The following is a 26,877-nucleotide window of genomic DNA, read 5'->3' on the forward strand; positions in this document are numbered from 1 at the left end:
TGAAGCCAACGCCTTAGGTCACTGTGTGAGTAGTAGAGCCAGAATCTCCAGCGCACTGTGAACAAGGGGAGTTGGCAGAGAGGAGCTACCACTGCAGACCCATCCTGGTGGGTTTACAACGTGTGGGAGACTTACGCGGGGGGGGGGGGGGGGGGGGGTTGTGGGGTGTTGTGGGGGTGGGAACTGAGTGAAGTCGGGGTAGAAAGAAGCAGAACCAGTCAGACAGTGTACAATAGAAGAATATTCAGCTCTTGCACCACTTGGGGGAAGGTAACGACTTTGAACCTTTCACTTCCATTTTCCGGAGGGAATCTAGAAAGAACCTAGCATGGGTGAGGCGTCACATTGGGACGCCATCTAATGTACATGCCTGTCTCCCTCCAGTCCTGGCAGGGCTCTAGGGGTCCAGGATCGGCCAGTCTGCAGCAGAGGTGAGAGAGTGATCACAGCGGGTAGAGGCCGTCAAGCCAGGTGGGCGCCCTGGACTCCAGGGCTCCTGCAGCAGGGAGGACCGCAGGGGGCGCTGCGCGTGGCAAGTGCAGGCACCTGCGATAAGACCCCGCGTGCGGACGAGATACTCCGCCCTGCGGCGGGAGGGAGGGAGGGACGGCTGGTGAGCGTTGGCCTTCGGCCTTCGTCTCCTAACGCCCCGGGGCGAGGCTGGACTTTCCACAGTTAGCTGGACGAGGGGAGTCTTGAGAAATGGCGTTTTGTTGTAATCGGGTGTGTGCCACTCCCCGGCCCTGAACCGAATGTGCAAGAAAGATTGGAGGTTGTGAAATCCAAATCGGAAGACGCTGCCTCACTGCGGATACTGTGGTAAGAGTGGAAATGGGGGCCTCAAAGGCCGGGGCGGGGTTGGTCAGCGTTACCCAGCACTTGGCGACTGTGTGTTACAAAGAGATGCAAAGTAAAATAAAAGGACAAGGGAAGGATATTTGGATCTGTTTTTAAGGAAGTACAGAATGGTAGGCAATGTTTTTTAAATGTTTTAAAAACACTTGGGGAGCCTGGGTGGCTGAGTCAGTTGAGCGTCCGATTTCGGCTCCGGTCATGATCTCGCAGCCTGTGAGTTCAAGCCCCGTGTCAGGCTCTGGGCTGACGGCTCAGAGCCTGGAGCCTGCTTGGATTCTGTGCCTCCCTCTCTCTCTGCCCCTTCCCTGCTCATGCTGTCTCTCTCTCTGTCAAAAATAAATAAAACATTTTTTAAAAAGTTTTAAAATAAAAACACTTAAGGTGAAAGCCAACGAAAGGTTTTAAACAGCAAGCAGTCATATGGCTGCACAGAAGTTTAAATGAAAGGCATAGGTCAAGGACACAAAGGCTGAGAAATGATACAGCAGCCAGAAAAGTGCAATTGTCATAGCCAAATGATAGAATGAAGAAAAGGTCTAGGGGAAATATAAAAGGGAACAGAGTGTCTTACAACAAGAAAGAAAAAAAAAAAGTACCAAGTATCAGATATGGGGATGAAGCATCTGGATAGCAGAAATATGGACTCCTACAAATGTGTAAGAAGCAGCCAGAAACAGGAAAAAACAATGTAGAAAGGAGAAAGGGGAAGGTGTAAGCATGAAATTTGGCCCCTGGTAACCCCCCAAAACGACCATCTGTTCACCCAGAAGATAGCACACCCCTCCCTCAGGCGATGGTCGTGACCACCTTACAGCCATGGACTTCCTGTGGCTGGACATTAGGGTGTATTGACCTGATTGCAGTGAGGAAGGGCGCTCCAGAGGACCACAGGAAGGAGGGAAGCATCTTTCCTCAGGATTCTGAGGAGAGTGTAAGAGAAGGGGCCACTTCCAGATTGACTGCTGGTTCTCAGGCAGCATTAGGAGAAGCTGAGATTAACTGAGAATTGAATGTTGTTTGTGGCTGAGCAGTGGGCTATCCACGGTGATAAAGGTAAATAGCAAGGTAGGTCTGGGGGCGTCATTGATACGAATCAATTAGCACTCAGAAAGGGTTATTGAGGCATTTTACAGCCTTGACAGAAAAATATTTTCTGTTTATTTTGCAGCCGGCCTTATCTGTCTGTCCTCCCAGCATGGTTAAAGGTAGGGCTGCTTTTTTTCTTTTTCGATTTGAGCTGGTTTTTACTGTTAAGTATCAGTCAGGTGTTTCTCTTTCAGTCCCATTTTGGCTGAGAGCAGACAATGTCAGTCCATAAGACAGTATTCTGTGAAATCCAGATCTTCCCCATAATCTGGGTTGATCTAAAGGCAGTTCAGAGAACATAACCTATAGTCAGATGAAAGGAAGCTTCTCATTCCTTCTGTTGCCCAATCAACTGTTGCTCATGTGATAGGGCAATGGCTATGCACTAGCTTCTGATCTCTGGAGGTCACACATTTGAATACTGCAACACAGACAGGTAGTAGTAGAATAGATTATGATCAGGGTGTGTTATCCATTTCTAAACCAAGAGCTAATTTACTCAAAATTATGCCAAGAAAACAGGTTCCAGCCCCAATCTGCAGAGCCTGTAGAGCCAGATACAGGGGTATTAGCTAAATTACCTAATCTCTTGATTTCCATGTTTGTCCCTCAAATCTTTTTAATAATGTTGAAGATTCTAAAGAGGTCTATAGGAATGCAGGTACAATACTCTTCAAAGATGACCTGTGTTCTACCTTGAGAGGCCTGTATGGCATCTAGAGGGTTCCATTCCCAACCACTGCCTGTCTGATTTTATGAACCTTCTGGATGAAGCTTTCCATCACCTTAGTGACAGTGTCTAGTTCTCTTGCTATTCTCTGAGTCAGGGCTCATAGGATTTTTCTCATTCTTCAGGTCTTTTGTAAAGTATGGAATGAAAAGGCATGTGAAAAGATAGCCCCAGATTCCTTTTGAGTGGTGAAAGTTTTTGAACTCAGATCAAAATCTAAAGTTTTTCTCATTCTTAGAATCACACAATCTAAGGGAATTTTATGGGTTAAGTGGACCCTGGATGATCCTGAAGGCAGGCATTAGTTTACCAAAATAGCAGATCTCTGTCCAATTTTCATGTGACAGCTAATAGGCTTTTGTGCTGCAAATCTGATCCCAGTTACTAGGGGCCATCAGAAATCTGTCTTTGGCCAAAATGCTACTATGGAGTTGTCAGATGGTATTGTAATTTGTCAAGTGTGATTCAGGACCAAGCAGTGCAGTTTTTAGTGTAGAGATCAAGTAGATCTAAACCAGAATTACTTGGACCTGAGCCTATATACTATATTTAAAATAAGATCTGTAGGGGCGCCTGGGTGGCTCAGTTGGTTAAGTGTCCAATTTTGGCTCAGGTCATGATTTCACGGTTTGTGGGTTCGATGCGGGCATCGGGTTCTGTGCTGACAGCTCAGAGCCTGGAGCCTGCTTTGGATTCTGTGTCTCCCTCTCTCTCTCTCTCTGCACCTCCCCTGCTTATGCTGTGTCTCTCTCTGTCTCAAAAATAAATAAAAGATTTAAAAAATTAAAAAAAAAATAAGATCTGTAAAAGGAAAACAGCCTCTAAATATATTCCCTCTGTTCCCCAGTACTCTCTCAAATTCTATTTCTGTGGAAGTTTGGTTATAAAAGCTCACTCCCACGATAGGCACCCAAGTGCATTTACAAGAATTGGTTTCTCTGCCCCCATCGGTCAGTGAATTAATCATAATGTATTCTATTCTTTTGAGAAAAGGTCCGCAGCAGGGTTTGGGGGGTTTAGGGGAATGTGTGTGCCTGTGTGTTTGCCTAAGTGTGGGGAAATGGGTTCTACTTACATAAATGGATACATAAATGGATCAGAAAAAAAGCTTAGAGTGGAAAGCCACCACCACAGGGGAAAGTGCCCAAGGTTAGGTAGTGAGATATTGTAATGGAATCACAAGTAACTTGTAATATCACCTGCAGGAAATTACTTTCCATCTGACACCAATATACTATTGTACTTTGATTACAAATCCACTTGCCCCCCCCCCCCAGACCCTTTGCTTCTTACGCATACAAGTTATGATTACTGTCGGATTGTTTTCTCCACATTCATCATGTGTGTAAGATCTTGTTTTCTTCACATTCACCATGTGTGTAAGATCTTGTTTTCTTTCGTTCACCATGTGGGTAATATCTTGTGAGCTCAATAAATACAGAGACAAAACACCTGTTCGGGGCTCTTGTCTCCTCCCAGACATTAGCCTTTCTCGTATTCAGTTCTGTGTCTGCTCTCTTGCTGGACAAGGGAGAACTCCAGACTGATAGTCTGTGACACCCAAGTGCTGGTTACATCACATCCATCTGACTTTCTCCTCAGGTCACTTGTTGGATGTGTGACTTTAAGCAAATCGCCTCATCTTTCCTTATGTGCATAATGAGTACCTATCGGTCCTTCACTCAATGAATATGTACTGAGAACCTACGTGTACCAGGCACTGTGCTAAGTCCTGGGGATACTAAGTGCAAAAGTGGACTCTGTGCCCCCGGAGCTTATGCTCTACAACAATTAACTGATTACTAATAATTAATCAGATTATCAAAATAGTTGCAATTGGGACACACCAAGGTACAAGGGAAGATGTGTGCTGCCCCAGGTCTGGGAAGATCACCCAGGCGAGGTGATGCTCCCTGCAAAGGATGGGACAGGAAGGAAATGCCTACCAGGCAGAGGGAAGGCACAGGAAGGGGTGGGAAGGGCCTGGTGAGTCAGATGGCCTGGCCGCTGCCTCCCCTCTCTGATCCTCCAGCTAGTTCCTTCAGTGTGCTGAATCTGGGAAGGTCATGAAAAGGGACCCATGTCTTAAAAGTAATTAGCCTCACAGGAAGTCCTCTCCTGTCCATTCCTGGGAGATGAAGACGCTAATAGGCTCCGTGGCAGCAGGGGAGGTGCCTGCCTCAGGGGAACCGGTCCCAGCAGAAACCCTCATAGCTCCCTGCTGCTCAGAGAGCCCCCCACGCACCTATGGCTCCTGCCTCCACTTCTCGTTCTCTCCACTGGGTCCTTCTGCCTGCCTGACTGCTTATTCTGACCTCTTCTGCGCCTCACCAGTTTGTTTTATGAGTGGCCATTGTGGTCTCCTTTAGTAGCTCTCGGCTTCCTCCCCCCACCCCACCGGCTCCCCCTGCTAAGGGAGATGGGCTTGCTCAGTGGCCCACTGTCTGAAGTTCATCTCCCTGGGTCAGGCATGCACCTGACACAGGCTCCAAGGTGCTTAACCTGGTTGTATGGGGTGGAAGTAGGAAGGTGAAATACACAGGAAGACCACTGCCCCTGGGCTCCTTGGGAAAGGCAGGCACTTCTCAAGAGCTTTACAACCCAGAGTAACTCCCCCTGAGAAAGTTCCCCACAGCTGAGGTGGATGCGCCTCCTGGCATAGTGCTTGCCAGTCTCTGTTGTACCTGCTGCCCTGCTTCCTCCCCGGATGTTAGCCCTCTCTGTCGGTTGGCTAGGGCAGCCATAACAAAGCACCACAGACCGGTTTCAGAGTCAGTAGCTTAAACCACGCTGTGGAAAGGTGTGAGCATGACCAGCGTGAAGGGATGCAGAGAATAGCACGGTCAGTATAAGATGTTTATTTTGTTGAGCTGTAGGAAATGAAGTTGAAGGTCAGGCCCATTTCTGGAAGCCCTGAGTGCCCAACTGAGGCATCTGGAAATTACCCTGCAACCAACATAGCTGCCCTGAGAAGTCTTGAGCAGAGGAAGAACTTGAGGCAAATGGCATTTTAATGTTAGTGAAAAATCTGGCATTAGGCAGCTTCTGCCTAAAGATATGCAACTTTTATTAAGAATTTGAGAAAATTGTGAATTATGCAGGGGAGGGAGGGGGAACCTGCTTCTTTCTGGTCAAAGGTTGATCTTTCTCATGATGTAACATTAGGTAACAGTATCACTGAGGCCTCATTTGAAAATCAAATCCTTTAGGGGCACCTGGGTGGCTCAGTCGGTTAGGCGTCCGACTTTGGCTCAGGTCATGATCTCAAAGTTTGTGGGTTCGAGCCCCATGTTGGGCTCTGTGCAGACAGCTCAGAACCTGAAGCCTGCCTCAGATTCTGTGTTTCCCTCTCTCTCTCTTTGCCCCTCCCCTGCTCATGTTGTCTTTCTGTCTCTCTCTCTCTCAAAAATAAACATTAAAAAAAATTTTTAATAAAATAAAATGGACTTCTTTAAAGGTACCTGGGTGGCTTAGTCAGTTGAGCGTCCAACTCCTGATTTTGGCTCAGGTCATGATCCCAGGGTCGTGGGATTGAACCCAGTGTTGGGCTCCATGCTGAGCCCCTGAGCATGGAGCCTGCTTGGGATTCTCTCTCTCTCTCTGTCCTTCCCCCACTTACATGCACACTCATTTTCTCTCTCTCTCAAATAAAATCAGCAGCTCCTTTTATGACATGACAAGGTCATTTTCTAGGAGGTGTCAATCACTACCCTTGCTTAAAACTTTTAAAGAGTTGAAGTCTTTTTTTTTTTTTTAACGTTTATTTATTTTTGAGACAGAGAGAGACAGAGCATGAACAGGGGAGGGGCGGAGAGAGAGGGAAACACAGAATCCGAAACAGGCTCCAGACTCTGAGCTGTCAGCACAGAGCCCGACGCGGGGCTCGAACTCACGGACCGTGAGATCATGACCTGAGCCGAAGTCGGATGCTTAACCGACCGAGCCACCCAGGCACCCCAAGAGTTGAAGTCTTTCTACTGCCTTCCAGGAGACCCCAGCAAGTGGCTGTCTTCTTTTATTGTTTTGATTTCACGTGGTTACCTTGCCCTGCTCACGCTATCACTGATTGTTTGTCAGAGATTCTCTTATGGTAATTGATTAAAAACAAAAACAAAAGACTAAAGCTACCAGTTAAAACCAAACGCTTTCTAAGCCCAAGTAACTAGAGAGGTAGGGATGCAGCTGGCCTCAGTCATGCTTGGAACCAAGAACTCCAGTCCTTCAAATCTCTCTTATGTTGGCTTCATTCTTTCAGGCTGGCTGGCTGCACAAGACCCACAACCTGAATGGCTACATCCTTAATTTCGTCCAAAGAAGACAGAAGACCCTTCCTTACCAGAACCAATTAGAAAATTCTAGGGAAACACTGGTTCATTTACCCACCCCTGCCCCAAGAGATGCTTATGATTGACCTAGGAAGGAGAAAATCCCTCCTCAAAAGAAGGGGGTGCTAATCTAGGCTGATAATAAAGGTCTCTTTGGGAGCCTCAAAGAAATTAGTTTTATTTTCAAGCATTTTGAGGCTGTTTGGCCCTGGTGACCCCATAGCCTGAATTTTCCTGGACAGTTCCAATTTCATTAAATGTAAGTTTTCCTCAATAAAGATGATTTTTAAGTAGATAACAATATGATTTTTGTACACTTTTGTACAAATTTCGTATGAATGAATGAACAAATCTGAAAATGATGTGTCAAATCTTATGTCCTTGGTTTAGAAAACCTGATGTATTATTGCTCTACTATAGAGCATACTAGAGAAATTAGCAGAAATCTCTGGATCTTCCTTCTGTCATATGAGTTCTTTCATTTGTCTGTTGACCCACTTGAATGGAATCCTTTTGACCTTGAATTCTGCTTGATGATCAACCAGGTCTGGGGTATTATGGACGTATCAACAATTGGTGAAGGATGTATTGAGAAATAATGTTTTACACATTAGACTCTTTGAGGTGTGGAGCCCTTTTTGTTGGTTGCCTGATAAACATCATTCCAGGTTCCATTGAACGAGACTCCTTTGAGATTGTCAGGCACCTTGCAATGCCTACATCACGATTCCCCCTCTTTTGGCTTCAGACTAAACCTGAGGCTCTTGATCTAATGGCACTCTCTAATGGCCAAGGGTAATGAGATGGCTGGAAGGATGACACTAAGGACAGGAGCTCGTGAGAAAGTAAAGGCACACAGGACAGAAAGAACCCACACCTGGGATTGGAAGATCACTATAAGAGTGAAAAGGAAGAGATGAGTCTGAGGGACACTGTGAAGGAAGAATCCATGGAACCTGCTGACTAAATGTATATACAGAGAGAAGAGTGGGGAGTTGAAGATGGCTCAATAGTCTGGCTCTAGTCTGTGATAGCAGCAGAGGAAGTACTCAACCATTAATAGAAATGGGGAATTTGGACGGGGTGCCTGGGTGGCTGAGTCATTAAGCATCTGACTTTGGCTCAGGTCACAATCTCACAGTTTGTGAGTTCGAGTCCCACATTGAGTGAGCACTAGCCCCACTTTGGGTGAGCCCCACTTTCTCTCTCTCCCCCCGCCTTTCTCTTTCTCAGCTCCTCCTGGGATTCATTCTCTCTCTCTCTCTCTCTCTCTCTCTCTCTCTCTCTCTCTGCCCCTAGCTCACTTGCACTCTCTCTCTCTCAAAAAACAAAACAAAACAAAACAAAAAAAAAACAGGTCAAAGATCAACCCAGTTAGGGGTCAGAGGGCACCAGAAAAGTCACACAAGTCAGTAACAAAAATCTTCTCAGGTTATCTTCACATACTTGTATGTAGCCCTGGCAATGTTTGAGACTAATTAGCTGGAACATAGCCTTTTCTTCCTTTTTTCTTTCTATTTTTTAACTTCTTATTATAGAGAACTTAAAAAATAAGCAAAAGTAGAAAGAACATAATGAGCACCCGTGTTCCCATCACCCAGCCTTGACAATGATGACATCATGGTCCATCTCGTTTTCTCCCAACCTGCACCCACTTCTCCCTGCACTGGTTTTGAAGCAAATTCCAGACATCATATCTTTCGTAATAAATATTTCAGTATGAATTTCAAAAGATAAGGACTCTTTTTTAAGAAACATAAGCACAATACCATTATTATGCCTTACCAATTGAGTAATATATTATTAATATCAAGTCAGGTTCAAATTTCCATTAAAAAAAAAAACAGTTTATTTGAATCAGAATTCATTTTAGACCGTAGATTGCGATTGTTTGATAGGCTTTTAAGTCTCTTTTACTATGTGGATTCTCTCCCCCGCCCCCCATCTTCTCCCTTTATTTTTGAAGAAATGGAATTCTTTGCCCATAGAGTTTTCCATGCTCTTGGTGTGCTTTAACATGTTCCTCTGTCTCCTGTATGACCTAGAAATTGGAAGCCCTGATCAGATTCAGACCCATTTTTTATTTTAAATGTTACACAAAAGATGCCCAGAGAAGGTGTTAGAGAGAGCCATGGCTGTGGATGGAATCAGCAAGAAGGAGTGTAAGGAGAGTGTTCCGAGAAAGGGCAACATGGAAGGGGCGGGCAGAGAAAGAGACTCTCCTGGGCAGGAGAGGTGACAGAGCAGGTAGAGCAAGGCTGAAGTGGGATGGCCAGCTCACACCTGGGGGCTCTTCTGGGACCACGCTGGTGTCTGCACCTCGGAGCTGCCCACGGGAGCAGGGGCATTGCTCACCCCTCCTCGCCTTCCATAGAAAGCAGCCGGCTGGTTTCTCCTCTAGGGCCCCCACCTCTCTCCTCTTAGGGGCTCTGGCAGTCTGGGAGGAGGAAACAGGGTTGTCCTCTAGAAGTACAGAAACACAGCCTGGGGTGCGTGTGCAAGACCATGCTTTTCCTCACTACTTGGGACTGGGCTCTTCTTCCGAGTGCCTCCTACCCACTGTCCTCACTGCCGTGTACCGCTTTCTTGCTGCCTGTGAAGGTTATTTGTAGTCACCCTTGTTCTGGGGCCTTCCATGGTAGAACCTGTGGACACCCCATCCTGCAGCACAGGCCACTACTGGGCAGACACGCCTGGTCTCAGGCTGGTGGATCAAGACAGCGTGGTCACCTGTGTCCCGGTAATGCCCATTTGGCTGTTTTGCTCTGCCTTGCTGCAGAGCCAGGAGCATCAAATTCTTTGTCTTGGAAAGTTCTGGCAAGAGGTTGGGCCCATCACAAAGGTCTCTCTTTAAAAGGAAATGCTGGTCAGGGCTTCTGAGCCCTACTAGTAGAAACCTGTGAGCTGAGAAGCACAGTCCACTGAGCTCCCCTTTTCCAACTGCCCAGACACTTCCAAAATCTCAGCATCAATCACAGCTTTATTTGGCATCGAAGGCCTCTGGCACAAGGTTAACTCAGTACTAACAGATACACAATGGCTCTCAAAATGTACTATAAAATAAAGATTACTATAAAGGATACCGTGGCTTCAACATGAAAATTAAGCTGTTTAGGGAGTGGGACAAAGGATAGTTCAGTTCTGATGAGGGTTGAGAGGGTTCTAGCAGGGGGAGCAGCCCTGGGCAGGTCCAGGTGGGGCTGCAAAGTTGGGGCAGCCCAGCAGGAAGGCCCTGGGTCTTAGCAAATGGCCAGGATGGGGAAGGCAGGACATATGCAAGGAAAGGAAACTATCATTTTATTGAGGGTTGAGAAGGCGTTGTGCCGGTGCAGAGATTCATACAAAGATTAACTTCTGGGGAAGAGGGGTTAAATATTGCTGAGGTGGAAACCGGGATCTTTTGTTACTCCTTTCCCTTGAAGATAAAACCAGTCTGTGCTGAATGAAAGAAGACTTGAAAGAAGCGGATGTGAGGAGCAAGAAAACCCCTCGTGACTGGCACCAAACTCACTGCCAATATAGCTCATTCCTCAGCCTCAAACAAGGCCCGGGCGTAAGGCTGGCATTAGTCACAGCTGGCTCTGAGGTGCCTCTGGGCTTTGCTGGAGTGAAGCCCAGGGACCAGGAAGGACTTTAGCCCACTTCCCTTAAGATTCCCACAGGCCACCCAGTCACCACCTCTGAAAGTAGGAGGGATACCTCTCCACCAACCATCCAAACTCATTCCTGGCAGGAATTCTGCCAGGAACTACTTACAGCCAAATGGAGCCAGGCTGGCTATTTTTAGGACGGGAGCCATTTTCCCTGTGCCCACTGAACAGGATGCAGGACTCTTGAAGCTCTCGTGGAGAAGCTGCAAAGGCCGTTGGGTCCGCCTTGGTGAATGGCCAACCTCTTGAATTCCCCTGCAGGCCCAGAGCCCCCAGGACAACCTGTGGTGGTGTGCATGGGAGACTGTGATGCTGGCTGACTAATGGGGGCTCTGTGCTGGTGAAGTCTGCCTTAGGCTTTCAAATGACCGTAGGGTGCTAACAGACGCAAAGCAAGTTGGTTTTACTGACCACAGAGTGTAGATTTCACTTCTTTTTTTTTTAATTTTTTAAAAAATGTTTTTATTTATTTTTGAGACAGAGAGAGACAGAGCATGAGCAGGGGAGGGGCAGAAAGAGAGGGAGACCCAGAATCGGAAGCAGGCTCCAGGCTCTGAGCTGTCAGCACAGAGCCCGACGCGGGGCTCGAACTCACACACTGCAAGATCATGACCTGAGCCAAGTCGGACACTTAACCTCCTGAGCCACCCAGGCGCCCCTGTAGATTTCACTTCTAAGGGATCTGGATTATCACCAGTTTTGTTTCCCTGTAATAGAAATTGCTTTTTACTGCTTGTTGCTTTGTTATTTTCTCCCTCTGATTTAGACAAATAATATAGGGAGAGTGATTAGAGGGGGAAAAAGTCATGGGAAACATGCTTCCAAATCATAGACCTGAGAAAAGGAGAAGAGTGGGAGAGGCTTTTTCTGCTTTTAATTGCAGGTGAATTACACAGCAAAGTGCTATAGAAGCAAATTATGACACCAGAAATTCTCTGCCCAGCTCTGATTGTTGATACATTTTAATCCTTATGTGCGACATTAACAGTTTTAGTGTATCTTAATTACCTGCCATCTGGCCTATTTATTTTAAATATAGCTTTTGAATTCATGGATTTTTATGTGGTTTTTTTTGTTTATATATAGATATGTGTATATATGTCTATATGTGTACATGTATGTATATCTTTTTTTCATAATCTAAAGTAGAAACTCAGCACTTATTTTTAGAAGCTCATTCTTTGAAGTTGAAAGAGACAAAAATGTATCTCCTCTCTTAAAATTATTTGTTTGATAACCTGAAATCATTTAGGCATCCAAGATATAAAAGTCCAAGATTCAAACCTTAATGTCTGTAAGATACCAACAGATAAAATATAGCGACCCAGTTTTCTCTCAAAGTGAGATAGGTATGTATATGGATAGATTAAAATGGCCAGCATGCATGTAGCACTTACTAAGTGCCAGTGTTAACTCATTTAATCTTCACAACAGTTCTAGGAAGTAGGCACTGTCATTACCCCATTTTATGGATGAAAACATTGAGGCACAGAGAGGTTAAATAACTTGCTGGGGGTCAAACACTAGGACGTGAAGGAGCCAGCGCATAAATTCAAGCTGCCTGGTTTTAGAGCCACGTTCTTGTTCTATATTAAGTGTCTCTCAAAAAAAAAAAAAAAGAAAAAAAAGGCCCTCCCCTCCTTAGGATACAGAGGACCCTCAAGACACCTGCCTTGAACTGAGTCATTGTGTGGGTATGAGGTTCACGAGTTAAGGAGCTTCTGGGACAAGAATAAACAAGGTGCAGAGAAGTGAAGTCTGCCCCAGACACTGTGGCTGGTATGTGGCTGTGGCTGGACAGGTTTCAAAGTCATTGTGTAACATCAAGCACACACTAAACCGCTTTGAAGTATTTGTAAATAAAGTTCTTAGAAAAAAATATTTAATAATTCAAAGGAGTTTTAAAATCACCAGCTATGTGAAAGCACATCTTTAAAGCAAACCATAGTATAAATAAATATAAGGTGGTAGCATTGGTCTTACGGAAATAACACAATTCTTACCCTCAGTAATTTTAGAATCTAATAAGTCATTGTGGTGATGCACACAAAAGTTTACAGGTTTGATTAATATTGTTGAAATGGCATCTGGCTCCATAACTAAGTCCGTGACAAGTCCATGACTTGTTGCTCTTTGTTACACTCTGTATCTTCCTCTAGATTATAAGTTCCCTGAGAATGGCCACCTTACCTTGTTCCCTGCTCTAGAACAGTGGCTGCTACTCAGCAGGTGCCCAATAAATGAACACTGAAGAAAGGAATGAGTGAGTGAGTGAGTGAGTGAGTGAGTGAGTGAGTGAATTTGCCAGTCTTGTTGAGGCCATGGACTTGGGTAAGCAATTTGAGGATGAGACTGCCATTGAAAGGATGGGGCCGAAGGAGGAGACGGATAGCAAGCAGCAGGATAACGGTGACCCCAGAAAGTAGAGGTCCGTGAGAGCCAAGACTACGGGTACAGTTCAGGAAGTGGTGAGCAGCGTTAGGAAGCGCCGCAGAAAGATTTAAAAGGGTGAGAATTGGGAAGACACTGTGGCTTTTGGTTTGGGGGCTGAAAAGAAAGGGTAGCTGCAGGAGAGAAATTGCAGTGGAATCCCATTTGCACGGGACTTAAGGAGTAATTGGGACACTAGACAGGAAATTTGGCAGCGAATGGAAGGAAAAAGAGATGACAGCACTGGACATTTTCTTGTAAATGCAAGGACATTGTTAATTCACTAGAAAAGTGTCATGTTGTCACTTTGTTGCTGTCTCAAGTGGAGGCTCCCTCTCACTTGTCCTTTGTCCTAAGAGAACAAAAGGGGCCTTGAATTTCACAAGTGCCCTAGTGATGCATCTGAGAGCCTGGGCTTTGGAATCAGAATGCCCTAGTTCAAATCTCCATTCTTCCTATTTACTAGCCAGCCTTGAAACCTCGGAGAGATTATTTAATTCCTTAAATTTTCTCATAGGTAAAGTGGCGATTCAGTCACTGAATGTTATGAAGCTCCTACCGTATGCCAGACACTATTCTGGCGGGGGAGGTTAGCATACCATGGGAAATAGATCTCTGGACAATTCCAAAAACATGAAGCCAACTAATATTTTTAAATTATGTCTTGGCTTCCACTTCCAGGAAGATGGAGTTAGATGTGCTGTTTCCTAATGCTCCCACTAAGTACAACTAAAAACCTTGGACATTATTTATAAGACATAAGACTCCGAGGGTGCCTGGGTGGCTCAGTCGTTAAGCATCTGACTTTGACTCAGGTCATGATCTCACAGTTCAGTTCGTGAGTTCAAGTCCCACATTGGGTGAGCCCCATTTCTCTCTCTCTCTCTCTCTCTCTCTCTCTCAATATCTCTCCCCCTGCCACACCACCCTCTCCCTCTCTCTCTGCCCCTCACTTGCACCATCTCTCTCTATCTCCCTCTCTCAAAAAAAAGAGAAGACTCTGAAAGGTGGAGAGAAGACAACCAGACCAGAGACTGTGGGATCCAAGGCACAACCTGGCAATGAGTCCTCCGAGTTTTCTTTTAGCTTCATATACACAGACTTCTAGCTTTAAGAAGCTGGCAACCTAGAAGTGCCAACAGGAGCAAACAAAAACTCCCCAACACAGGCCTATTCTTTCTAAGCAGAAGTCCAGGAAAGGGGCAGCCTAACAAGACAAAAACCTTTTAGACAGTAACTACTTACTCCAGCTAAAAACCACAGGAAGAACAGTGGCCCCACTCTCACCCACAGCAGCCAAAGGGGGATCAGGAGCCTAGACTTCCTGCTTCACCAAGCTATATCAAAGGGCTCCAACTGCAACACACACACACACACACACACACACACACACACACTCTCACACTCACACATACACACACACACACACACACACACGCTGAGGTGCTATCAGAGAAGGCCATAGACAGCTGGGACTTTTATCCTCACATGACAGTAACAAGGCCCTTGCCACCACAGTGTCAGTGGAGACCACATGGGGAATCTGAACTCCACCCACAGACAGCAGTAACAAGGGACTCCTCCCCCTCCCTGCTGGAGTGGTGTCAAAGGAGGCCTAGTGGAGAGTTAGGACTTTCGCCACTGCCCAGGGATAATTAGGCCACCTTCCTGTGGTGTCAGCGGTAACAAGGCACTTCTGCCCCTCCCAGCCAGGGTGGTATGTATGAGTGGATGCCCAGTGGGATCTAGAACTCCCATCGCTGCCCAGAAGTAACTAGGAGCCCCTAACAGTGTGAACTCAGATCAAGTGGTGAATGTGGACTCCTCTCTGACCTTGGCAGTAACAAGGCAGTGCTCCTCTCTTCCTCTGCCAGATTGGCATCAGAAAAGCCAGTTAAGGGGTGCCTGGGTGGCTCGGTTGGTTGGGCGCCCGACTTTGGCTCAGGTCATGATCTCACAGTCTGTGGGTTCGAGCCCCGCGGCAGGCTGTGTGCTGACAGCTCAGAGCCTGGAGATGCTTCGGATTCTATGTCTCCCTTTCTCTGTTCCCCTGCTCTGCTCATGCTCTCTTTCTCTCTCTCAAAAATAAATAAACATTAAAAAAAAATTTTTTTAAGCCAGTTAAAACACAGGTTTAAGTAGGATCCAGACTCTCATAATATCCAAAATGCCCAACTTTTCAATTGAAAACCACTCATATACCAAATATTAGAAAACTCTCAGAAGAAAAAAAATCAATATATGCCAACACTAAAATGACAGAGATGTTAGAATTACCTGACAAAGGTTCTAAAAAAGCCATCTTAAAAAGCCAATTACAGACATGCTTGGAATGTGAAAAAATTGAAAGTCTGAGTAAGGAAATATAGTCTCAGTACAGAAATAAGAAGCTATAAAGAAGAACCAAATGGAAACTTAAGGACTAAAAAATACAGTAACTAAAGTTAACTCAGTGGTCGGGCTCAATAGCAGGATTCAGGGACCAGAGAAAAATAAAATCTATGAACTGGAATATACAGCAATAGAAATTGCCCAATATGAATAAGAAAGAAAACAGACTGGAAAGAAAAAAAAAAAGAGAGAAGAAAGGAAGGAAGAAAGGAAGAGAAGAAAGAAAAGAAGGAAAGAAAAGAAAAAAAACAACAACGGAGGCTCAGGGACCTGTGGGCCCATAACAAAAAAGTCTAATATTTGTGTCATCCAAATCCCAGTAGGAGAGGAAAAAGAGAGCAAAGCTGAAAAAATACTTGTAGAAATAATGGCTGAAAACTTTCCAAATTTGGCAAAAGACAGAAACCTACAGATTCAAGATGTAAGCAAATCAGAAACAGGATAAACCAAAGAAATCCATACCACGTCAAATTTCTCAAAACTGAATATAGTGTTTGTACTTCTATTTGTTTCAATATAATTTTATGCCTGCTGAGTATAATTAAATTTAGAGCTGATTTTTTAAAAAAACTAAGACAAAAGAATCTTGAAAGCAGTCAGAAGCAATACCTTATACAAAACAAAAACAATTTGGAGGATAGCAGATTTCCCATCAGAAACCATGGAGGCCAGAAGGAAATGGTACAGTTTGCAAGTGCTGAAGTGAAAAAACTGACAACCCAGAATTCTATGTCCAGTGAAAATATCATTCAAGAATGCAGGGAGGGGTGCTTAAGTGACTCAGTTGGTTAAGTATCTGTCTCTTGATCTCAGCTCACGTCTTGATCTCAGGGTTGTGAGTTCAAGTCCTGCATTGAGCTCCACACTGGGCATGGAACCTACTTAAAAAGAAAGGAAAGGGAAGAGAAGGGAAGGGAAGGAGGAAAGGGAAGGAGGAAAGGGAGAAAGGGAGGAAAGAAAGAAAAGAAAAGAAAGAAAGAAAGAAAGAGAAAGAAAGAAAGAAAGAAAGAAAGAAAGAAAGAAAGAAAGAAAGAAAGAAAATGGGAAAATCAAGACATTATCAGCTGAAGAAAAACTAAATGAATTTGTCATCAGCAGACTTATCTTAAGAGAATGGCTAAAGGAAGTTCTCCAAACAAAAAGGAAATGAAAAAGGAAGGAGTCTCAGAATATCACAAAGAGAGAAAGAACAACAGAAAGTAAAAGTTATGAGTAAATACATTTCCTTCTCCTCTTAAGCTTCTGAATTATGTTTAATGGTTAAAGCAAAAATTATAACACTGTCTCTTGTGCCTCTAAATGTATATAGAGGAAATATTTAAAAGCATTTATAAGCAGGGGAAGGCAAAAAGATGTAAAAGGATTTAAGCTATGGAGATTCCTCAAAAAATTAAAAATATAATACCCTATGATCTAGTAATTTTCCTAGTAGGTATTTACCTGAAGAAAACAAAAACACTAATTCAAAAAGACATATGAACTCCAGTGTTTATGGCAGCATTATTTACAATAGCCAAGATATGGAAGCAACCCAAGTATTTATCACTAGATGAATGGATAAGAAGATGTGGTATATACATACAATGGAGAACTAGCCATAAAAAGGATGAGATCTTGCCAGTTGCAACAACATGGATACACCTGGATGGTATTATGCTAAATCAAATAAGACAGGACAAAGACAAATACCATACAGTTTCACTTCTGTGTGGAATCTAAAAAACAAAACAAACAGAAACAGAATCATAAATACAGAGAACAAACTGGTAGTTTCCAGAGGGGAAGGAGTTGGAGCCAGGGGGCAAAATAGGTGAAGGGGATTAAAGGTACAAACTTCCAATTATAAAATAAATAAGTCACAGGGACGAAAGCTACAGCATAGAGAATATAGGCAATAATATTGTAATAACATTGTATGGTGACAGATGGTAACTACATTTATCCTGGTGAGCATAGCATAATGTATAGAATTATCAAATCACTATGCTGTACACCTGAAACTAATATAACATTGTATATCAACTATACTTCAATAAATAAATAAAAATAATTCAAAAATGTAAATAATCTAAATCCATCAATTGAAAGAGATTGGCAGAATGGATTAGAAAATATGACCCAACTGAATGCTGTCTACAAGAAACTCACTTAAATATAACAATATAGGTGGGTTGAAAGTAAAAAGATAGAAAAAAAAAAACATATGCAAACATTAATCAAAAGAAAACAGGAGTGGCTATTATAATATCAATAAAGTACACTTCAGAGTGAAGAAATTTACCAGTGATAGGCATATTATGTAGTGACAAAAGGATTAAATCCACCAAGGAGATATAGCAATCTTAAATATGATGGAGGCACCAAACAGCTACAAAATATATAAAGCGAAAGGTAATAGAATGAAAAGGAGAAGTAGACAAATCCACAGTTATAGGTGGAGAATCCAACATGCCTCTCTCTACAGCTGACGGAACAGCTAGACAGGATCAGCAAGGTTATAAAACATCATCAAGTAACAGGATTTAATTGACGTTTGTGGAACACTTCACCCAACAACAGCAAAATACATAGTCTTTTCAGTTGCCCATGGAATACATGCCAAGATAGGGTCATGACCAAAGCTCACAATTTTAAAAAGTCCATTAATCAGACCTATTGGCCCTTTAAATATTTAGATATACACATTGTGTTTATATTGGAGTTAGTTCATCAAAAGCAAAGATTTAAAATAAAATTTATTTCATTTTCATTATGAATTGATACTGACTGAATCTTATCTGCCACAACTGATAACTCCTTTCTTCCTCTCCCAAATAGGGGGCAGCAACCCAAGACAGGGGAGGCACTCTAAGAAAACCAAAATGATGAAAATCTGGATTTCCAAAGATGTTTCCACATTCACAGATGTTTTAAAAAATGATTGGCCAAAATGTTGCTCTACTGGAAGCTCCCCTATTTAGCCCAACTTCTCTTTCCTAATACTAGGTACATTCAACATCTATAGGCAATTTCCTACCTTAACTAAAGTGCATGTACAGTGGCTATGATGAAAGTTTGTCATTTATCTCTGTGCGTGCAAACAGACTCATAAGCACACACTTGGTCCCCACTGTCATATAGCAGCAAGATGATGGTTGTGCCTCTTAACTCAGCAAAGGATATGGCACACATATCTCATTCCTTCAGGCTCTCAGCCCCTCAGTTGGCCAGGCTATTGTGGTTATGAGTGACAGAAATTCAACTCTCAAACTTGCATAAGCAAAAGGGAAGAATTTTCTGGAAGGCTCATAAAACCAAACTGTTGGCATGACAAGGGGTGCTGTGGCACCATAGATATCCTTGCTTCCCCAGCCCCTAACAGAGCATCCAGTTTGCTGAGTGACTAACAAATCTTTTTTTTTTTTTAAAACTCCCTGGGCAACTCATTCCAGGTGTAGACAATGAGGAGTTGGAACCACTGGATGTACTCAGTGATGTGCATGAAGAAATTGCTGATGTTCACAATCAGAATTAAGAGGTCTATCCCTAAGATAGGGTCACACTTAACATTTAACCACATTCTCTTCTCCCTAGTGTGGTTTCCTTGGTTCAGGGAAGATAAAACTCCCACCAGGAAGTGCCATGTCAACGTAAATAGTGATTTAAGTTGCTACCACATATCTAATGAGTTATATCCCAGAAATGTCACTGGGGAAAACAAACAAACAAACAAAAAAACCTCCCATCTGGGGAGTTTGCACCAAGATTGAAAAATTTAAAAATCAAGACAAGGACGCTTCTCCTTTCTCCCTTGAACAAAGAGGGAAAAAGATGGAGGAAGAACCAGACGCTTTTTTTTTTTTTCCATTTAATTACGGGAGAAAATTTACCAGTGACAAGAAAGTGCCCTTTGCCCCAGAAAACAACCTCTCCATGCGCTGGGCATTCTGGACAACTGCAGAACCAGGCCCAGGCCTCTCAGTGGACTGCTCCGTGGTCAGGACAAGAGAGCAGCCTTTCCGGGAAGCAGTCATCCCTCAGATCCATGCCTGCCTCAATTTCCTCTTCCTTCTTGCCTCTCCATCCTCCTAGGTGTATTTTCTAGGAACATCCCATGAGCCAGGACCACTGTAGCTGCACTGGCGATTAGTTGCAATAGTAAGTCTTCCTCTGGCGGGAGCAAAATAAGTGTCTTTCACCTCCAGTTCTCACCAGGACCCAGCTGGGTTTTTCCTTCAGAGCCCACACATTGTAGGAACTTACTGGTGTAATTTTGCCTCTGACATTCAGGCAACACAAGTGTCATCTATTGCTCACCATCCCCGCACCCCCCCCCCCCCCGCCACCACACACACACAGAGGCCCGCTCATGAAAAAGCTGGAGAGAATAAGAACTCGTGCCCCCAGAACTAGTTTAAAAGGTGAGCTGAACAACTGGGCGGGGTCTCCATCTATATGAGACACTAAACATCACAGAAATAACAGATCCCACAAGCATCTCCTCACATAACCAGTAATGGAAACTGGTCCCACTCCCACAGAAGGAGACAATGCCTTGAGTGGGGAAAATGGTCCTCATGGGCACCAGCTCCATCCACACTAAATGAATCATGAAATTTTACTTAAGTGAACATTCGTTTGGATAGAGCTAAATTATTGTTAATCTGTCTCACATTCCTTGGTCAAGCCCGGCACCCAGCATGCCACTTCTCTTACAATGGCTCACCACTGAGCTAACTCGTCAGGAAACAAAATGAAAATCCTGTTTTACTTTGTACCTGTCCAAAACCACAAGAAAAAAAGAAAATAGTCAAGGAGATTTAGAACTGTGTAATGTGTTGAGAGTGACTGCCCAATTCTCAAAGCATCTTTTATTTTTAACAAAGTTAGAACATTCCTTTAAAAAGTGACCTCCTCAGGGCGCCTGGGTGGCGCAGTCGGATAAGCGTCCGACTTCAGCCAGGTCATGATCTCGCGATCCGTGAGTTCGAGCCCCGCGTCGGGCTCTGGGCTGATGGCTCAGAGCCTGGAGCCTGTTTCCGATTCTGTGTCTCCCTCTCTCTCTGCCCCTCCCCGGTTCATGCTCTGTCTCTCTCTGTCCCCAAAATAAATAAATGTTAAAAAAATAAAAAAAAAATAAAAAGTGACCTCCTCTAAATTATTTAAATTACCCTTCAGATTCAACTTGGATATTGAGTATATGCTTAGCATGGCTGATGGCATTGGTTCAATCGGGCAACTGTCTGTAGATCCACATTTCACATCTTGCCTCAAATTCATTTCATGTGGCTTAAAATGTGAAAATATCAAAACACAAAAATATTAAAAGAAATTGTTTTAAAAATACAGAAAGAAATTGAAAGGCAAATGAAACTGTATGGAGAAGTGATAGAAGTATAGAAATCCTGTGTTCCATTCTAGCCTGGAAATCTTACAAATATTGACAAAGTTTACTATGCTGGCTTTTCAAGGAACATCCCATGGGATGTCCTATACCACTTTATTTGGTTATTAAAGGAAAGGTTGAAGGGCACCTAGGTGTCTCAGTTGGGTGAGCATCCAACTCTTCTTTTTTTTTTTTTTTAAGTTTATTTATTTTGAAAGAGAGAGAGCATAAGCGGGGTAGGGGCAGAGAGAAAGGGAGACAGAGAATCCCAAGCAGGTTCTGCACTCACAGTGCCCATGCAGGGCTCGAACTCATGAACCACCAAAATCAAGAGTTGGACGCTCAACTGATTGAGCCACCCAGGTGCCCCAGAATGTCCAACTCTTGATTTAGGCTCAGGTCATGATCCCAGGGTTGTGGGATCCGAGCCCTTCATCGGGCTCCATGCTGTGTGGAGCTTGCTTAACATCCTCTCTCTCTCACTCTGTCTCTCTCTCTCTCCCCTGCTCACTCTCTCTTTCTAAAATAAAAATTTAAAGGGCACCTGGGTGGCTCAGTCAGTTGAGCATCCGACTTCAGCTCAGGTCATGATCTTGCGGCTCATGGGTTTGAGCCCCACATCAGGCTTGCTGCTGTCATCCTGTCACTCTGTCTCCCTCTCTCTGCCCCTCCCCCACTGGTGCTCTCTCAAAAAATAAATATTTAAAAAAATAAAAAGATAAAAATGTTAAAAAGAAAGCTTTTTTAAAAAAGGGAAGGTTGACCTCAGGAGGCTGAGGGCCCTAGGTGCAACTTAGATTATCATTGCAAAATAAGAAAGAAAACATACTCCCACTAATGTTCTGTAGAATAAAAATTAAGAATGTTTTTCTAATATCTTTTTACACTATATTACTTTACATTGTATTACTAAACTAAAATGCAGACTAAAAACAACACACAGAAGATACCAATTTTGTATATTTTGTATGCCAAGGAAGAAGTTGGAAGAACATAGACCAAAATGTTAATGGTAGTCATCTCTTACCTGGTAAAATTATAGTTGAATTTAAAAATATTTTTCCTTTATATTTTTGTATTTATTTTTTTCCCAATATTTCTGCAGGGAACACACGTACATTACTTGTGTAAAATAACAAACACATTAGTTATCAAAAAAAAAAAAAAATCTCGGGGAAAAAAATCTGTCTCAGGAAAGAGTACATTATACATTCTTCCAAACCAGGACTGAAACAGATTTCTAACAGCCATATGGAGGAGCTCACAAGGAATGGAGGAAGTGTCTTTATGTTCATTCATTGAAATGAGAACTTTCTCAACTCGTTTGTCAACCTACACGATTAATATAGGATAAAACCACTGCAGCAAGGAATTAATATAAGAGGGTGAAATAGCTCCTCAAATCGTTAACGTCGACTTCCTAAAAAATCTTTGTAGCACCCGTAAAAGAGATCCTGTGGTTCTAACTTGCTGTCTGAGAAATTCGACCTGTAGGCCTGTGTTTTAAACACACGGGATATTATTATATAACTAAGCAGCTGGGAAGATTAATTGTGATTAAAAATAAAAAGGGAAAGTGCACAGTACACCAAACAGGACTGTTTAATGAGAAAAGGGTGACTCAGAGGAAAACAGTATTTGTACAGGTAATCAAAGGTCCCCTCAGACTTATCAACTAAGAATAAAGACACTGTATCTCATATTTGACTCAAAGGTACTCCTTATCCAAGAAATGATTACACCAGTAATACTGCATTAATATCCGTGTGCATATACACAAAATACATGTATTATGGACCATTTGCGAATACCATTTGTATTTATTTTCAAATTTCGTGCCCGTTCTTAAAATCCAGACACCTGAGTGTGTCTGTGATTTCTTTATCTTTCCTTCCTCACTCACACCCTGCTTTGCACGGTGCCCAACAGCCTTGTTTCTTGAACGCCATTGTGTACCACGCAGCACCCACACCCTTGACACGCACCCCCAGTTCGGCCTGCACATACGAGCCCCATCGTGTTCACATCCCCTCAGTGCCCATCACCCCTATGCCACAGCATGTTCATTCAGATACAGAGGTGCATGGAGTGGCTCTAGGGTTTATGGGAGGTTCTGGGGACACAGAGATGAATAAAACATTGTCTTGCACTCAGAGAACTTTGAGCGAGGGACAGATGCACCAACAACAGTTACCATATGGTTGGGGGAGAAAGTGGGCCTGCTTGTGAAGCCAGCCTCAGATTGGCGTTCCCTTGTTATTAATCCACCACCCACAAATTCTCCGGCAAGCACGACTGCTTAGAGAGCAGGCAAGTAACACCGACACAGGAGTAGGGCTGGGTGGGAGACCCCTGTCCTGGGGCCTGAGGCCGGATGCAGAGTACACATTCAGCCCAAAGGCATTCAGTGTCTTGTTCTTTTTCAGAGGCCCTACCTGCTGGCCTCATTTGGTTCAGGTGTGACTTCTGTGTATTACGGACACATCATTTAATGTTTATTTAGAACATCTAAGTCATTGTTCCAGGCACTTTACGTGTATTAATTCATTCACTCCTCATAACAACTGTTGAGATAGATATAATTTTGCCCATTTTATAAATGGAGCAACTGAAACACTGGAGTTCATGTAACTCGCTGCAGTTACACAGCTATCAGGGTGGTGGACCTGGGTTTTGAACCCAGGCAGTCCACACTCTTATAAGAAGCCCACACTCTTATAAGAAGTGCTTGAAAACACCATACTACTCTGTATCTAAACTTTTAAAATGTCTTTACTCGGCTTATACTACAGATGAGTTACATATTTAATGTGCCAAATATCCCTTTTACTGAACAAACCCCTTTACCTGGTATATACCGATTTGATGGAAAAATTCACATCCATCTATCCATTGTTCCATAAGTGTAATGACATTCCCTGCTTATCACCCTCTTTCTGATCTGAAGGGTCTGAATTTTTTAGAAATACCTTTTTAGGTAGCCAAGAAATATGTTTCTCAGAGGAGAAAGCAGGCCTTGTTGAAGTGCCAGTTACTTAATGGATTCTTCCCTCACTCCCCAGCTCCTCCCCGCTCCTTCCAACCCACTGCCATTACCCTTCTCAGTTCTGGGTGTTAGTGGTTTCTTGCTCAGTCCTCCTTACAGGTACAAACGGGATAATGTTTTGTTTTCAATAGCTGTCTGCATAATGTTTACAACTTTGTGGATCTTTCTGGACAAGGTTATTAGGCCAGTGTCTTCAGAGAAATCCTATTTATAAGAGCTAAAACAGATCCAAGGGCACGTAGGGATTTGGTGAAACAGGCAAAATATAAACTCACAACTCTTTGATCTTCATTCAGAATGTCTCACTGGACCAGAGGATGTGGCCACATTTTATTCACAGACTTTCCTGAGAACTCTGGACATTACATTCTGTTCTTTTTTACTTAAGTTAAAGCCAAAATATTGGGTCTTCACACAGGCTATCCATTTTGCCTCCTGGCCTTTGTTCCCACTGCCGCCTCAGCCAGGACCTCCCTACAGCTACACCCCTCCCCAAACTCTGGGTCCTACCCAACCTTCCTGACACTGTCACATGCTACCTTCTCTGGAAGACCTTTTTGACCTCCAAAGTGGCAATGTGTCTCTCCTGTATAGACCCCATGGCCAGCACTTAGTATCTATTCCAGTTGCCTATTTATTTCTCTCACCTAATTTGTAGTTGGAATTTATGTAACCGTACTTTTTAACCTAATCTGTACCTAAAATACATACAATAATACTCCTTTTTGAAAAAGTCGTGCCCTGGAGCTTTTAAACTTGGCCGTTTATTTTACAGTCTCAAGAATGGTAAAAATACATGGGTTGTGGGCTTTGGCAATGAACTAATGTGGGTTTGACATCCAGCTCTAGTTATAATGGCTATGTGACCTCGAACTGAACATCTCTGAGGCAGTTTTATCCTTTGGAAAATAAATACAGAGAAGTAACTCTGTAAAGATTAATGCATAATGGTACAGAGCTTTCGTCTGTCCAAATTCGGGCTCCACTGAGTGTTAGCTGCTGTTACGTTTCTCAAGAGTAATTTAATTTTGTCAAAAGGAGACATTTAATCAAAAAGAGAGGAAGAGTCCTGCCAGTTGAGTGGGAACTACTCAGAACGTATTTTATGACGATGTGCAACTTTACCTACATTGAAATTAATCTGTAATTTATACTTAACATTGGTCATCTGTTGCTCTCCACCTGTTCAATACCAAAATACATCTTACATGGTTTGAAAACGTATCGGACTCCTTTACAATGCTCTAATAAAAAACAATCCCAGAAATTTGAAAAGTGAAAAACAATGTTGGCACCATCTAAGGGAGTGTCTTTTCTGCCATGAAGTTAATAGTACGGTAAATGTCACTGAGTAAGACCCCACTTTAATCTCCAGGAGACTGCAAACTTGAGTTCATCCAAATTTCTAAGCATCAAATTTAAAATGGCTTAGAGAGTATTTTGAAATTATTTACCTAATAGTAAATTGGTTTCTGAGCCAATAAGGAATCCAGTAATCCACTTGCGTGTTTAAACCCTTCTTTTTAAGACCCTTAGACAGGAACCAAGATGCTTAGTAGACGATTGCTGCCAGATTTGACCTGGGAAGACCCACAGGCAATGCTTCCTAACAAAGAATGGCTCTGATGAACTCTTCAGCTCTGGGCCATTCCGAATCCCAAGAGGAACGTGTCCCATTTCCTTGTACTAGCCGCTTGTAGATAAGCTAAAAGGCTCTAAAGTCACAGAATCAAACTATAAGGATATTCCTTCAGCATCACTGTCAAGAGTATACTCAGACATACAACCACCTTGCATGTTCACACAGACACACACTTGTTATTCTCTACGTACTCTATATCAGAAGCCATTCTGGGTGCTGTGGGACCCCACGATGAATAAAACAATGTAGTCTTGCCCTCAAGCAGCTCTCGGTTTGAGTTTTTTTTGCAAAAATGTAGTATTTTAAGCCATCACTGATTCACAATGGAAGTAGGCACTAATTCCAACCGAAGGTTTAGAGATGAGATGGAGGGACGGAACACCAGAGGTGTGAGTGGGCAGGAGACAGGACCACTGAAAGGGTGGGAAAAGGAAACTGTGGCATAACCCTGGCCTTGCAGTCAGAGACTCAGAGTCCAGATCTTCCAATGACCAGCAAGTGCACACAACTACATTTTTTGTAGTTAGTATATATTTTATGATTAATATTTTTTAATTACCCCCCAAAAATCCTTAGTTCTCTTTTTCAAAATCAAATGAGAACATGGATGAAAGTATACAGCCAGAGCTTATACTAGTAGCTTAGCTAGTATACTAGTTTTTAAAAACGTAGTATCCCCTTTATGAATGCTCAATACAATTTTGGTATTATACTTTACATTAATACACATTTTGTTAATGAAGTTTTGGTCATAACGCTGAGGGACAGATTGTAAAGCAGCGGGGTTAAAAAAAACAGTGAAACTTTCAAGTCAGCTTTTTAAAGTCAAATTAGGGTTCTAGCTCTTGACAGCCAGCTAGCTTACCTTAAAGAAGTTCTTTTATCATGGTAAATTTTCAGAGTCGTAAAGACGAAATGTTAGGGAGATAAAGCCCTCACGATAGTGATTGACACTCCTCGAATATTAACTTCGCTCTTCATGACCCCCAGCTGTACTGGCCCCTCGAGTTGTGGCTGCTCCACACGCAAGCTGGGTGCTCCTTGAGCCCCTGTGCTCTTCTCCAGCGGTGAGGCAGGGAGGAGACGTTAACTCTCCTGCCCCCTGGTGGCTGAACACGGCCTGCAGCATCAGTACAGCTCAAACCACACTCCCTCCTGGGGGCTCCGACCTGAGAGCACAGCAGACACCGACACTGTCTGGGCTGCTGGTGACAGCCCTGGTGCCTGTGGCAGAGCCTGGGCAGTGTTGTGGCACTCTGGTCCCCCAGCAACATCTCATCAAGCCTGTGAGCTGCACACACCCATCCTAAAAATTCTTAAGTAAACATCTCCTGTTATTTGTAAACAAGAACCGTAA

At 43.4% G+C, this 26,877-nt stretch overlaps 1 long non-coding RNA gene across 1 annotated transcript; it reads left to right on the plus strand.

Annotated features, from left to right (window-relative positions):
• The first annotated feature begins 219 nt into the window (after window positions 1-219).
• On the plus strand, window positions 220-26,820 carry LOC106984274 (uncharacterized). Its single transcript, XR_001431663.3, has 3 exons — window positions 220-819; window positions 2,024-2,060; window positions 25,407-26,820. It is a non-coding gene; the product is annotated as an uncharacterized LOC106984274 (long non-coding RNA).
• Window positions 26,821-26,877: the final 57 nt, after the last annotated feature.

Source organism: Acinonyx jubatus, chromosome F2 (assembly GCF_027475565.1).
Source record: "Acinonyx jubatus isolate Ajub_Pintada_27869175 chromosome F2, VMU_Ajub_asm_v1.0, whole genome shotgun sequence".
Taxonomy (NCBI): Eukaryota; Metazoa; Chordata; class Mammalia; order Carnivora; family Felidae; genus Acinonyx; species Acinonyx jubatus.